Source organism: Rhinopithecus bieti, unplaced genomic scaffold (genome assembly GCF_001698545.2).
Source record: "Rhinopithecus bieti isolate Rb0 unplaced genomic scaffold, ASM169854v2 scaffold_54450, whole genome shotgun sequence".
Taxonomy (NCBI): domain Eukaryota; kingdom Metazoa; phylum Chordata; class Mammalia; order Primates; family Cercopithecidae; genus Rhinopithecus; species Rhinopithecus bieti.
Genome location: NW_016821377.1, coordinates 693,207 through 708,409, shown reverse-complemented (window position 1 = coordinate 708,409; position 15,203 = coordinate 693,207). Strand labels below are relative to the sequence as shown.

At 33.4% G+C, this 15,203-nt stretch overlaps 1 protein-coding gene across 1 annotated transcript in view; it reads right to left on the bottom strand.

The window, feature by feature from the left end:
* Window positions 1-15,203, bottom strand: part of LOC108520819 (neurobeachin-like) — a gene marked incomplete at its 3' end in the record, with an annotated part of 416,387 nt that overhangs the window by 260,842 nt on the left and 140,342 nt on the right.

Below are 15,203 nucleotides of genomic sequence, written 5' to 3'. Positions count from 1 at the left end.
ATTATGTAATCATCACATGTTTATTATAAATACAGCATTCCATTTCAGTATTTTATTATGCCAAAAGATAATAACCATATTCAAATCTAATTTCTGTTTTACTGACAATGACTATTATGCCTTATATATGAAAGAATATATTTCCTCATAAGCATGAGAAAACTAGTGTTGTTCTTTACAAATTAAATATGATAAACTGAACCATAACTGTGTAGCTTTTTACATTCCAAAGTAAAACACCAAAGTTTATCTCTACATATATTTATATGTCTGGCTTCAAGTAAACCTAAGAAACATACACATATCATTTTCCATAATAAAGACTGTATTATACTATTCTTTTGAATAACAAGCTATTGTAGAAAATTTTAAATATAGATGCAATATTGCTTTGTAAGAACAAGTCCTATTTTTAAATAAACTTTTCATTTACAACTATTCTTCAAAAACACTTTGCTAAAAAAATCCAGAGAAATACGTAACATGTCACTTATGTCCAGGTATGCCCTAAGAAAAGCTCATGAGAGCAAAGAAATTATTTATATAATATTGAAATGAAAAGTGACAATTATGCAATACATAAACAAATACATAAAAGCAGACAAAAAGGTGTGAAAGATTAAGCACTTGATTTGTCTTTGGAATGAATGAAGAAACAAAACAAAAAGAAATGATTGCATTGAATTAAGCTTTGATAATGCATTACTTCACAGTTACATACAATGATTTTAACCAGCAACACTGATACATGAATACAATATTCTGAATAATGGAAATACATATTCCTTCATTGTATATGCTTAATGTAACTCATAATAAATTGTTATATACCAGATTTTATCAAGAATTAAAATAGTATCAATTTACAATGTTTTATAATATACCCTAAATTATCTATTTATATTCATAAGAAAGGGTAAAACCACACATTTCTAAACATATTTTAAATGCAGAAGTACTCACTTTTACAAGTGATTCAGACAATTTGGCAATAAGGAAAACTTGAAAATTATTAAAGCCCAAAAGGAATCTGAAGTTATTCTAATTTTGAATTATTCTAGCTCTTCCAGTTTCAATCGGGATAATACATTTTCTCCTAATGTGGCTACTTTTGTTCACATTAGAAATGTTCTCATAACAAGAACCAACAGCAAAATTATCATTATTATTATAAAAATTGATAGTTTAATGAATTACATATCAGCTAGACAAAATATAGTATCTAGAAATAAAGTACTTTGTTACATGAAATTAAAATTCAATTATATTAACTGACCCTATATCCTTAAACCACAAAAAAAAAGGTAAACTATCACAAATCAATGATATTCTTTTACTTTGTCCTTAAGCCAAAGACAGACACTTGCAAGAAAAATAAAACTACCAAGGAATCTCTTGGGATTTTAAAAAATGTTTCTGTAAAGAAGCACAGCTATTAAGCAATCTAGTCCATTTCAAGTGAATTGAATAGTCAAGGCCACTTCACAAATAATTGCTAAGTACTGTATTACACATAACACATCTGCCTAGATGTTTAAAAAGAATAAAGAAAACGATGCATAGAGATTACAAAATTTCCTAATCTGTTCGTAGAATTCTTACATACACTGAAGTTAGTGATTTAGTGGGAAAATGGATTCCTAAACATGAGCACTGCCAAAAAGAAAGACTAGAAATGCCTCACAATGGTCCCTATGATCCATGAAAAAAGGCAAAAAAGTATTTCTTACAGTAAATCGCCCTACTATATAGAACCATATAAAATTGCAAGGATGACATGGACTTTCTCATTCTTTTATGTCAGAATAACTACTCATTCTCAAACATCTAATGAGTTACCTCAGACCTCTAAACACAGTGTAGTTCCATTACAAAAACAGAAATATTAATATTATTATTCCAAAATATTAACACAGGACTCTGCTATCCATAAAGTGTTAATTTCACTTCAATATTAACCAGGACACCAATCGAAATGTCAATTGCATTCACTAACAAAAGTAGTTTCAATTTATACCTAAAACCCAATGCAATGTAGCAATACCACATCTTTGCAAAAAAAAAAAAAAAAATTCGTTACAATAAGGTATAATTGACATGGTGGACGTAATAGTAAATAGATGGCCATCTTCGAAGAGGTACAATTTCAAACATAATTTAACAAACTTACCAGTAACTAAAATGCATCGGATTGTTGCAGGGCTCACAATAAACTTGCAAAATTCTGTGTACTGCCATACAAAATTTCTCTCCATTCTTGCCTATTTCCAACTCCCCTAGATACAAAGGCAAATATAAAGGATACTTCAGCCCATTCCTATATCTCCTACATACCACTTCCTGTCTAGAACACATCAGTTCATCTGTAGAGGATCTAAATATATACTATAGGATAAACCAAAAAGCAAGTATCTGAGTCAGCCAGAACTAATACAACATAGAACATTCTCTTGAAAAGTATAGCAATACCCGGGAACTGATTTTCAGAGGAGTATTTTACTTCATAGACCAAAAGTATGCTGATTATTATGTCATGATATATAATTGCTAAACTTTTCAACAGACAGTACCATAACACATGTTCTATATAAGTAGCAATTCTACTTCAGGAATGGATATGAGTTTGTAATCCTGTATCTTTTTAAGGAAAATGATGCTAATAACCTAGTGGGTGTTTTTTCTTAAAAATAATTACCATCTTATAATTCTTAATAAGCTTCATTTGAGTTAGAAAATAATATTTATTTCAAGTATCAGATTTTAAAGGGCTAGACCATGGGAAAAAAATGAAAGAAATAGTATAATAATACCTCTTATAAATTAGCATATTTATTATTTCTCCAGAGCTTTTTGGCCTTTATTGATAAAGAATACAACAATAGTCTTGGCCCACAAATACCTGAGAATATTTATTAACTATGTATAAACATAACTAATTTGTTTATAATAAAAATATATATATTTATATTTCATTAAAATTTAAATATGAATTTTGACTTATTTTACTATAACTTTATCCATTTCAATTTGTATTTAATTTTTTTAATAACTAATGTAGATAACTCATGTAATGTGATCCATAAAGTTTTATTATATTTGAGGTACTTATATTATTTAGAATTCAATATATCATAAAGATACACCTAATTCATAACTAAAATGATTAAGAGTGAATATATAAACCTAAGTTCTGTTCAAAGGTAGCTCTCTGAAGACATAAACTGGCTATTCAATTTGGTCTTTACTGAAAAAGCTAAGTACCACAACCAGATTGGCTTTTAAATAAACATCTTTTATTAAGAAGACTGGAAATACCTTCCATAAAACTAAAGATTCCCCTAAAATCCAATACATCCTCCCCTTTTAAAAGAATGTTGCAAAGTAATTGATTAAGTAGATTAAGTTCCAAATCAGATTTATGGTATCAGTAAGGGGGAAAAAATCTTTTGACATTTTCAAAAGATTTCATCTCTTAAGCCTACTTTAGGACTGAATTACAGTGAAATATTTTAAAAGATGATTACAATTATGTAAAATATTTAATATTATATTTCTATAGTATTTCTCTCACTACATAACTCCTCCTAAATGAGAGTGATCACAGCAGAAATAATTGATTTCACTGTATGTTAATCAATTCAAGTCCACACCCAAGACAATTTTGCATCCAAGATAATTTTCGGTGACACAAAAAAAAACTCACAGTAAGTTGTAAGAGCTAATTTCCTTCATAGTTCAACATTAGAAGGGGCTAACCCATATGTTTCTAATTCCAGGTACATTTAGCAGTCACTTTTAGACAACGCCCTCATGAAGATGTGATCTCAGAGAAGACCAATGCCTACACAGGCAGTGAATGTAGAATGAAATAAGGAAAACTGTGAAATGCAACACAGTAAAATACAAGGACAGATGGATACATAAGATAGCACATGAAATCACTAAGTCTGCCCCTAGCCGTGAAATCTCTTCTCAGTAATTTCTACCTTTTCCTTCATCCTGATAAAAAGGCAAAGCAGCCTTATAAGTTGAATTGCTACCACTGTCATGGATATTTAAGAGCATTCCTTAGAGGCTCTATTAAAAGTTAGGTTATTACTCATGTCTTCCTTTGTCTTGTCAGAGATTTTTAATTTTATGTTGCATACCATATCTTATTTCTGACAAATATAGCTTTAAAAAAGTATAAAAAAGTGCTTGAAACATGTCAATTTATCTTCTGAAGAAAACAAAATGTTAAAATTTTCATATGTAAAAAAATCCATTCTAAATCTCTTATATTACTATATATTAGTATACAGTACGTAACAAAATTTGTATAGTTTGAGAGCAGAACGCCTTTTTATTATAAGCTCCTTTCATATATTTACTAAAAGCATTCAAAGGTAAAAGAAATAACTTTTACAGTCTAATAGTACTGCAGTTTAACCCCAACTAACATACCACCCCTTACAGTGCACTAAATGTCATAGTCCCTTTATGAAAATGTCCTGGACATTTTACAAATGACAGTCACCACTATAGTAAATATGGATAGATGAATGCTTTAGAAATTTAATAATGTAACTTCCTAACCCCTAGGGAGAACTTAAGTTCTAAATTGGAAAGAAAAAGTAGAAACAGGTCATAATTACACACAGATGATCTTAACTATTTATGCATACTCTACTGCCCTTCAAGGTCAAAACATGCCACAGCAGGAAAGCCAAATGCCCAGTCCTTTATCTTGGTGCTGGCTCCACTTTCACCTAAGCCCCAGCCTATTTAACAGAAACAGGATTAACATACACTAGAAGTGCTGGAATTTGTAAATGCAAGAAAATAAAGATAAACAGCTGACTACACAAAGTTGAAATAATTCTTTAATACTTAGGCTTTACACAGGCCAGGAATTTTCCATTCTTTTAATAGCTAATTTTATTTTTTAAATGATCATACAGTGAAATTTCTTTCTCTCTCTCTCTCTTTTTTTGTGTGTGCGTACCATTTTGAGAATGTTAAATAAATACATAGATTTGTATAACTACCACCACAATCAAAATATAGCCCAGTTCCATCACACCAAAAAATTCACTTGTGCTATCACTTTTCAGCTTTATAGCCGCACCTTCTCAATACTCATAAGCTCTAGTACTTATCCCTTTTCTCTATCACTATATATTTTTACTTTTCAAGAATGTGACACAGATGGAATCACACAGTCTGTAACCTTCTGAGTCTCCCTTTGTAAGCTCAGCATATTGCCTCTGAGAGGCATCCAAGTAAGTACATATATCGAGTCCATTCTTTTTAGTTGATGAGTAGTATTCCATTTTATTAATGGATGTTCCACAGTTTGTATACCCATTCATTTGTAAAGGCATTTGGGTTGTGGAATGGCAATTGTGAATAAGGCTATTATAAACATTCACATAAAGGCTTTTATGTAAACATGATTTTCATTCATTTCTCATAAATAAATGCCCAGGAGTAGAAAGGCTAAACTATACAATAAGTGTAAGTTTAACTTTATAATAAACTGCCAAACTATATTTCAGACTGGCTGACCCCTTTGGCAATCTCATCAGTAATAGGTTCTAGTTGTTCTGCACACCCTCACCAGTATTTAGCACAATAGCTATTTTTTATTCTACTAGGTATATAATGGTATCTCATAGTTTTAATTTACATTTCTCTGTTGGTTAATGATGTTGAACATCTTTTCATGAACTATTTTGACATCCTTATATTCTCTTTGGTAAAGTGTCTATTCTTTTGTCCACGTTTAAAAACTGAATTGTAGTCTTACTGTTAAGGATTGAAAGTCCTTTATTTATTCTTGACATAAATCCTTTGTCAAATAAGCAATTTGCTGTTATCTTCCTCCAGCCTGTACCATGTATTTTCATTGCATCTTTAGCATAGCAAAAGTTTTCAACTTTGACAAAGTCAAAATGAAATGTATCCATTTTTTTCAGTGAATTATGCTTTCGTCATCACAACTAAGATTTTCAGTGAATTATGCTTTCGTCATCACAACTAAGAAAGCTTTGCCTACCCTAAGTCCCATAAATTTCCTCATATGTTTCCTATAAAAGTTTTATAGTTTCATGTTTTATATTTAGACTTAATTCTTTGAGTTAAGTTTCATATAAATTGTGAGGTTTAGGTCAAGGCTCATTTGTCTGGCATGAGATTATCCTTCCTCCATTAGACTACTTTTGCACCTTTGCCAAAAATTAATTGTCCATATATGTGTGGGACTATTTCTGGACTCTACTCTGTTCCACTGATTTATGTGTTTGCTAATACCACACTGTCTTCATTATTACAGCTTAAAAGTCAGTCTTAAAGTCAGGTAAGTATAATTCTTCCAACGTTATTCTTTTCCAAAACTGTTTTAACTATCCTAGTTACTCTGTCATTCAACATAAATTTTAGACTCATCTTGTCTATATTAATGAACATATTCACCTGGGATTTTGTTATTGTGTTACATGTATCTACCAATTTAATGACATCTTTATAAACTGAGTCCATGAATATGACATAGCCCTAAACTTATTTAGATCTTTGATTGCCGTCATCAGCAATTTGTAGTTTTCAGCACACACATCCTATACATGTTTCGTGAAATTTGTATCTCGGTATTTAAAACTTTTGAGGCTACAGTTAATGGTATTTTTAAATGTGGTTTCACATTGTACATTGTTAATATAAAGAAATATAAGTCATTTTTGTATGAGAACCTTGTATCTTGTGACACTAGTATGCTAAACATGGCTTACTAGTGCTAGAATTTATGTGTAAGTCATGTCCTTGAGGATTTTGACATACACAATCATGTCTTCTGTGAAAGCAGATAATTCTATTTTTTGCTTTATAATCTGTATGACTTTCTTTTTCTTACCTTATTGTAGCAGCTACAACTTCCAATTTGGATTAGATCCATGTACGCACAACTCAGGGCTGCACTTCATTAAAACCCCGTCTCTACTAAAAAATACAAAAAACTAGCCGGGCGAGGTAGCGGGCGCCTGTAGTCCCAGCTACTCGGGAGGCTGAGGCAGGAGAATGGCGTAAACCCGGGAGGCAGAGCTTGCAGTGAGCTGAGATCCGGCCACTGCGCTCTAGCCTGGGCAACAGAGCCAGACTCCGTCTCAAAAAAATAAATAAATAAATAAATAAATAAATAAATAAATAAATAAATAATTGTATAGGGTTACTTTCTCATGTTCTTCCCTTTCCATGATATCTCTGATATTTTCAGTTCTGGGGCTCTGCTTTTCAGTTCTCCTGTCAAAACACTGGGGCTTTAGTTTCTCTGCTCTGCAATGTACTTCTACAAGCCTGTTCACACCCAGGGCCGCTGGCAGAAAGGCAGAGAGATTAAAAAGAAAAGGGTGTTTCTCCCACCCTATTAGGACTCTAGCTCTACTGATCAAAGAAAAGCCTCCCTCAGAGTTTTGGCTTCTATAGGCTTCCACTGGTGATAAGACTACCTGAGGGCTGGGTCATGACAGAACAAGGTGAAGAAAAGATAAATTAACCAGGCACTCTGTACTAGAACTAGAGGATTTCTCCCAGAGTTGTCTCTCACTACACCCTGGTGCACAATTTCAGGTTTTCAATCAATTTAATTCATGTTGGGGAATAATGAAGGGGCAAAAAGTATAGTGAACTCACTTCCAGTTTAAAGGCACTGTGAATTCTGCTCTTATTCCCCACTCTACCTGCTACTATTCACTTTTCAGAGCTCTGAAATAGTGGCTGCGTGAATTCTGTCCATGTAAGGTGTTATTCTTGCATTGAGTAGGAGAAACAGGGTAGGGTGTGCTCACTCCACCTTAACCAGAATTGGAACTGAATTTTTTGTTTTCTGACTGACTTAAATGAAACTCTAAGCTAAGATGACTCAAAAAATCCTTCTGAGTCTCCACATTTTGATCTCAACAAACTAACTGGACAAACTTAATCAATATGCCCAGATATTGGCATACAGCATCACATCAGTTAAAGTCAGGTTTAATACTGCTATGTCACCACATCTCTAATAGTCGTCAAATCCTTTCACACCAAAAACCTGTAATTCTAACCAAGAACCATTGAAACCCACTAATTTTACCAGCTAAGAAACCAAGTATGCTAGAGACAATGTTTGTTATTAATAATTCCCATGTCATATTCCTACTTCTTGTGTATACAGAAGACATTTCCTAACCCCATTATAGCTAATTATGTGATTAAATCAACTAATTGTTATCAGAAATCTCTTGTGGGTTACAACAATAAAAAGCCTATGCATAATTCTCTAGCCCCACTCCTCGCCTCCTATGATGAATACTGGCTACTCTGAAATATGATGGTGAAACCCAAAACCTTAGATTGCTGACAAAACTATATTTGATCACAGGAACACTACATAAACCTTCACTGTATAAAGCCACTAAGGTTTCATGGCTAATTTGATATCATATAACCTACATTGACTAATACAACCAGATTCAAAAAAAAAAAAAAAAAGCTTGTATACTACTATGTATTTCAGAGTCCCTACCAGCCTAATATCTAATTTTTATTTATCTTTCTTATCAAGTACTCCAGTAAACTTGACCCAGAATATACTGGAAAAGCCAAAATTTTACTAAGTTCTACTAAAAACACCACCTTGCATTTTCCTAAACAGAAGCAATCTGGGATGGCCCCAGACCATATAGTTTGACAAATCCACATGGCTATGGCTAACTATGGAAGCTGGATTATACTACAATAGCTCAACGACCATAAAAACTGGCAGGCTGTCATCACAGAACCAGAAAACTGAAAGGACTTATCACTTTCTTAAACAACATCTGTCCAAAGTCCCTATATTGAGTTTTCCTAATTATATTAAACCTGTTACCTTTCTTTTGAAGTATGGAATTATTTAGGGTACATTAATGGAGATTCAAAAGGACAAACAATATCCAATTGCTTACTACAGTTTTCTCCTTCATCTCATAGTGGCTTGCTTGCCTCATAGATTGCATTCAGTTTATGGCTGCAATAATATTGGAGGATTTTTCAACCTTCATAATAGATTCCTGTCTGACACTAACTATGGTAGGTGATACCTCAGTACCCATCCAAAATACCAAAATACTGCGCCTTTCTAATGCCTGGAAAATAAAAACTCTTCTTCTTCCCTGTGTTACGTTACTACTGGTGCCCCATGCCAACCCCTTTATTCCAAACTCCAGCTATAGAAAACGTGACCACTTCATGAAAACCAACATGGTTTAACAAACCTACTTCAAAATCTTCATCTTACCTCTAATGTAAATCAATTATAGTCTACAAGATTCTCTGGCTATACCATTTGTTCCTACATCAGGTAACAAAAAGTTTTATTTTGCTTCTGAATATTCTGTCCATTTGTGTGAAATTGTGTAAAGCTGATTCTCTCTCTAGAGCATATATCCGTTCCTTTCATAAATGTCGACTTTTGGGCTGTAACGTTGATAGATGCCATGACTTCTTTTATGGTTCTGAAGCTGTTCATGATTTTACACAATCATATAATAAGAATTCCTTGCCTACTATTGAAAAAAATCTCCCTGGCATATTATTTTAATGCTACTTTATGACTTACTTCATTTACAACTTCCTTCTGCCATAACCATTATAAAATTCATTGCTGACCAAAAGCTGTATGATGATGTTAATAGTGGCTCATGCTTCAGCCAAAGCTGTAGTCCCTTCCACTTCCAAATTCATCCTTTCAATTTTGTGCTGACTGGACTTCTCCAGAGTGTACTCTAAAATTTCCTTACATAAGATAAGGTACCAACTTTAAGGGAAATATTTTTAATATAAATATTTTAATTTTTAAATATAGTTGTAGGCATGAAATCTCTTCCTAGATCAATATCTTGAAGTATTTTCCCTATGCTTTTTCCTAGTAGTTTTATTGTTTCAGTACAAATATTTAATGGTTAAGACCTCAAAAGTACAGACAACTATAACAAAATAGACAAATGAGACTATATAAAACTAAAAGCTTCTACGCAGCAAAGAAAACAATCCAAAGAGTGAAGAGACAATTTGTTGAACGGGAGAAAATACCTGCTAACTATTCATCCTACAAGGGACTAATATCCAGCATATACAAGGAACTCAAACAACACAACAATAAAAAAAAAAAAAAAAAACATTAAAAAGTGGGGTAAGGACATGAATATATATCTCTCAAAAGAAGACACAGAAATTGTCAACGGGTGTATGCAAAAATATTCAACATGACTACGCATAAGATGAATGCAAATCTAAACCACAATGAGGCATCGACTTACCCCAGTTAGAATGGCTATTATAAATAGAACAAAAAATAACAGATGCTGGTGAGGATCTGAAGAAAAGGGAACTTTTGCACACTATAAATTAATACAACCACTATGGAAAAGAGTTTGGAGATGTTTCAAAGAGTTAAAACAGAACTACCACTAAACCCAGCAATCTGCTACTGGGTATTTATCCAAAGGAAAGGAAATCTGTGTATCAAAGTGATACATGCACTCACATGTTTATCACAACACTATTCACAAAAGCAAAGCTATGAAATCAACCTAAGTTTCCATCAACAGGCAAATGGCTAAAGAAAATGTGGCATATATGCACAACAGAGTACTATTCAGCCATGAAAAGAAATGAACCCACGTCATTTTCAGAAACACAGATGGAGGTGGAGGTCATGATGTTAAGTGAAATAAATCAGGAACAGAAAGATACCACACGTTCTCACTCATATGTGGGAGCTAAAAGAATTGATCGCATGGAGGTAGAGAGTAGAAAGACAGATACAAAGTCTGGGAAGGGTATGTGGGTAGGAGGGAGAATAAACAAAGGTTGGTTAGTGGGTACAAATGTACAGTTAGATAGTTGGTCAACGTTTTCATGTTTAATAGCAGTGTAGAGTGACTATAGTTTGCAACAATGTAGTGTACATTTCAAAGTAGCTGGAAGAGAGGGCTTAAAATGTTACCAAAATGGAAATGATAAATACTCAAGGTGATGGTAATGACCAAATACCCTGACTTGGCCATTACACATTCTATGAATGTAACGAATATTCACATACACCTATAAATTTGGCAAAGTGTTTTTATCAACAAAATAAATTTTGAAGAAAAGAAAAAAATATGCTTAAAAACAAGATTCACTATTTTATACTCCACAAATTGTTGTTAGATGATATAAAAAACTCTTCTCCTGTTCTTTGCATGTGAGTTGGCATAAAAAGTAAAAAAAAAAAGTTATGCAAACAAACATTGTTAATATCCTCCAAATTGTTTTCTCAAATGCCTCACACATACTGTCATTCCTGCCATATTTGCCACTTGCAAAATGGAGGTAAGCATTAAAAAAAAAAAAAAAAAATGCCCCTTTTTGAAAGTTATTAATAAATATTTAGATTGAATTTGTTTCTATGGAAAAAAGTTCAAAAATAATATACGTATTTTATGAAGATAGTTAAGTAAATCCATTAACAAAAGCTGTCATATAATATTTAATACCCAGATTCAGAGTACCTTGCCCATTAATAAAGACATTGCAAAGGAATTGTCTAAAGGAGATCAACTTCAACAATATTTTCACCACAAATACCACAGAAAATGCCAAGATAGAATTCAAAAATAATAGCTAGGCTTTGTACAAAAATTAGGCTCTAATAGGCAGATACTCGTAACCCTGATGAGATATACAGCCACCAGAAAAATAGGAATCCTGCTATTCCCCCGTGAATTACTGAGGGCGAGGCACATGAAACTTCCCTCTAGGCCTTCCAGCAGCAAGCCATACTACAAAACATTTATGTATACATATTTCATTCGATGTTTTAAATCATAAAGTAATTGTGTTAAGGCAAACTTTTTAGAGGTATAAAAAGCCCTACTGATAAACTTGGGATGATGAATGCCAGCATCTTTGGTCTGACATTGGATCCTTATTAAAGTTCCACCAAGACTTGCTGAAAGGGATCATACCTGGTCCTATTCACTACTGCGTAACATACCAAAGGTACCAAGTCCCGTATCCCATTTCCAACTATAAAAATATTTGGCAGCAAATAAATGTATGTGTCTCATACCTGACTTCCACATTGATTTCACAGGAATCAATTAGTGTAAACTTTTTACCCTTTGCTTCCTAATAGTACTCATCTACTAGAACTCCTTATGTTCCTAAACCTATTTAAGTCCGGTCTTCAACTGTATTAAAGATGTGCTACCTAGTGTACTTGGCTGAGTTACAAGGGGTACATGCCAAATACCCAAACTGCTGAGTCAGCTTTACCACCCCAAAGGACAATATATGCCCTCCTCTCCCTGGCAAAAATATTTTCTTCTTCCAGCTGAGCCTTATTGTGACCTGCCCTCCAATCTCAGCTTGGACTTCCTGATAAATAATATCTAGAAATTACATAATTAAAGGCAGAGGTTTTGCTCATAACCTCTTTGTCAAAGAAGATATCAACCTTCTTTTTCCATCAGATAAGTAAGACCCCACTCAAGTCCCTGACTACTATCCTCAGTAAAGTTATGTCAAAATGATACTGCAAAAGACTCCCATGTTTCTAAATGCTGGATCTATTAATAGGCACCCACAGGCCACCAAAGGAGAGATCCTCAATGATATCAATTGAAATAATATGCACAACAGTTGTACTAGGAGGGACAAAAGTTACCTGCATGTTCTAGATATGGAACTAAACAATTTTTAAAATTTTATATGGTACCTGACCCCTACACTCTCTTGAGAAAATAATTTGAAGGTGCCATCTCAGCATCAGGCAATGATTGAAAAGGGAGAATTGTGTTGTTCTAAAAACTACACAGTGGAGAAAGAAACAAGCATCTGTACCAATAGTTTAGAACTGGGTAATATTACTATTATAATGACCTACTACTACTATTTCTTTAGTATGGGTACCCATACTATAGAAAATTTATCATTCAAGCCATGCAGTATGTCTTGACTCTTCCTGTAGAAAAAGTATAAAACAACCATGAATTAAGTGAAAATAAATAGTTGCAAAAGGGCCCCCATCCCATGAGATAAGTAAAATTTTAGGGAAAGTTTTGGAATAGGTTAGTAGTGAGTGACCTAACCTACTTTTAGATAAAATATAACAAACATGATGGACTATTTTCTTAACAAATGATTTTATTCTAACCAGCAAATGAGGAATATGTGCTTTCTTAGGTAAAAAGATACCATCCATGCATTCCATATGGGACAAAATAGCCACATTTTTATTAGTATACTATCCACACTTTTATTAGTAGTATACTAAGAAAAAAATTGCCAGACTACAGCAGACCAAAAATTGAGATCTATATTCTTTACCACTGAGTTTTAAATGAAATACTTTCTCTTTATGGGTACAGTACACCAACATGGCACAAGTATACATATGTAACAAACCTGCACGTTATGCACATGTACCCTAGAACTTAAAGTATAAAAAAAAAAAAAAAAAAAAAAGCTTACATTATTGGATTCTGGCTTATTGAATGACTATGTATGTTTCTGTCTTTTAACAGTTAATGGTATCTCCAGGTTATATAACCTGTTACTTTATATTAACAGTTGTTTTATGGTTCTATTCCCATTCCCTTGTTTTCTGTATTTTGTAACCATCACATTTTAATTTTACTTTCTCCAGTAAATCCAAAAGAAGGCACATATACTGTTTTAATTCAATGAGAAGTTATCAGAAGGAATTAGAAAAACATTCTTCATTGTTTCCCACACCTGATTTTGTATCAGAATATTCTAAACTGCCTGGCAAAAATATAGACTTTGGCCATCATCTCTAAATTCTGATAGTATTGTCTCGACGTCAGTCTTATGGTATTCTGCTATTTCATACAGGATCATTTTGCACCCTAATTTTTACCAAAATTTTCTTCTGAATTCCTACTAGTAGGTTTTTTTTTTTTTTTTTTTTTTTTTTTTTTTTTTTTTTTTTTTTTTTTTTTTTGACAGAATCTCACTCTGTCACTAGGCTGGAGCGCAGTAGTGCAATCTCGGCTCACTGCAACCTCCACCTCCCGGGTTCAAACAATCCTCCTGCCTCAGCCTCCCGAGTAGCTAGGACTATAGGCATGTGCCACCACACCCAGCTAATTTTTACATTTTTAGTAGAGAGGGAGTTTCACCATGTTGGCCAAGATGCTCTCCATCTCTTGACCTCGTGATCTGCCCACTTCGGCCTCCCAAAGTTTTATAAGTCTGCTTGTCTCAAGTCTTTAGGATATCGGTTTCTTTCCTGTGCACCATAATACTTTTTCATAAGTCCCATGGAAGATTGCATTATTATTCCCAACTTTTGACTTTTCCATCTCAATAAGAAGATTATAAATCCTTGCCTATGGCCAAAAGACTTACATTCTACCCCCACTTCCAGGACATATATTTTACAACCAAATCCCCTCACTAAATGTGGGCTTAGTTGGTCATTCTTTGGCTAGTAGATTAAATATGACATTCATCTCATTTGACCAGAAGCTACAAGAGCAATTATATTGTTTAACTGAGATTCTTGCACTTCTTTGACACAGGAAAAACATATTCCATATCACAGCTAATCTTTCAATCTAGGACCCAGAATGAGAAGACACAGGGAACACAGCACAACCAGTTATGAACAATTAACTTTTGTTGTTTTATGAGGCTACCAGATTTTGAGATTGTTACTATAGCCATAATTAGCAAATGCTGGATAATATACGTTCTACACTGATAGGTTTCTCTGTGCTGATTATTAAACAAGATCTGTACAACCAGGGTACTGAATAATTGGTCATTTGGTATACAGATTGCCTATGGTTCTTCTTATTGTCCACTTGCACGACAGCAGACACTCCATCTCTGTTCTGCAGCTGAAAGCTGGATTTAAGTGCACAGAAACCTTCCCCTTTATTTAGCAAATAGTAAGACTCCAAGACACCTTAAATGAAGTATTCAGTTAAATCCCCTCCCTAATTCACTGACATTATAAATCCAAGAACTGCAGAAAACCATGTTCCCAACCATACACTGTTGCTGAGGCTGTCCCTATTTGTAGCACCTTTTATTCATAAATACATGTTCTAGAATGTCCCTGCTAGCATTTTCCACTCTTTGTCCTTATTGCTATATATAGGAATTTGGGTTTGGAAAGACTATCAAGAAATGTGACT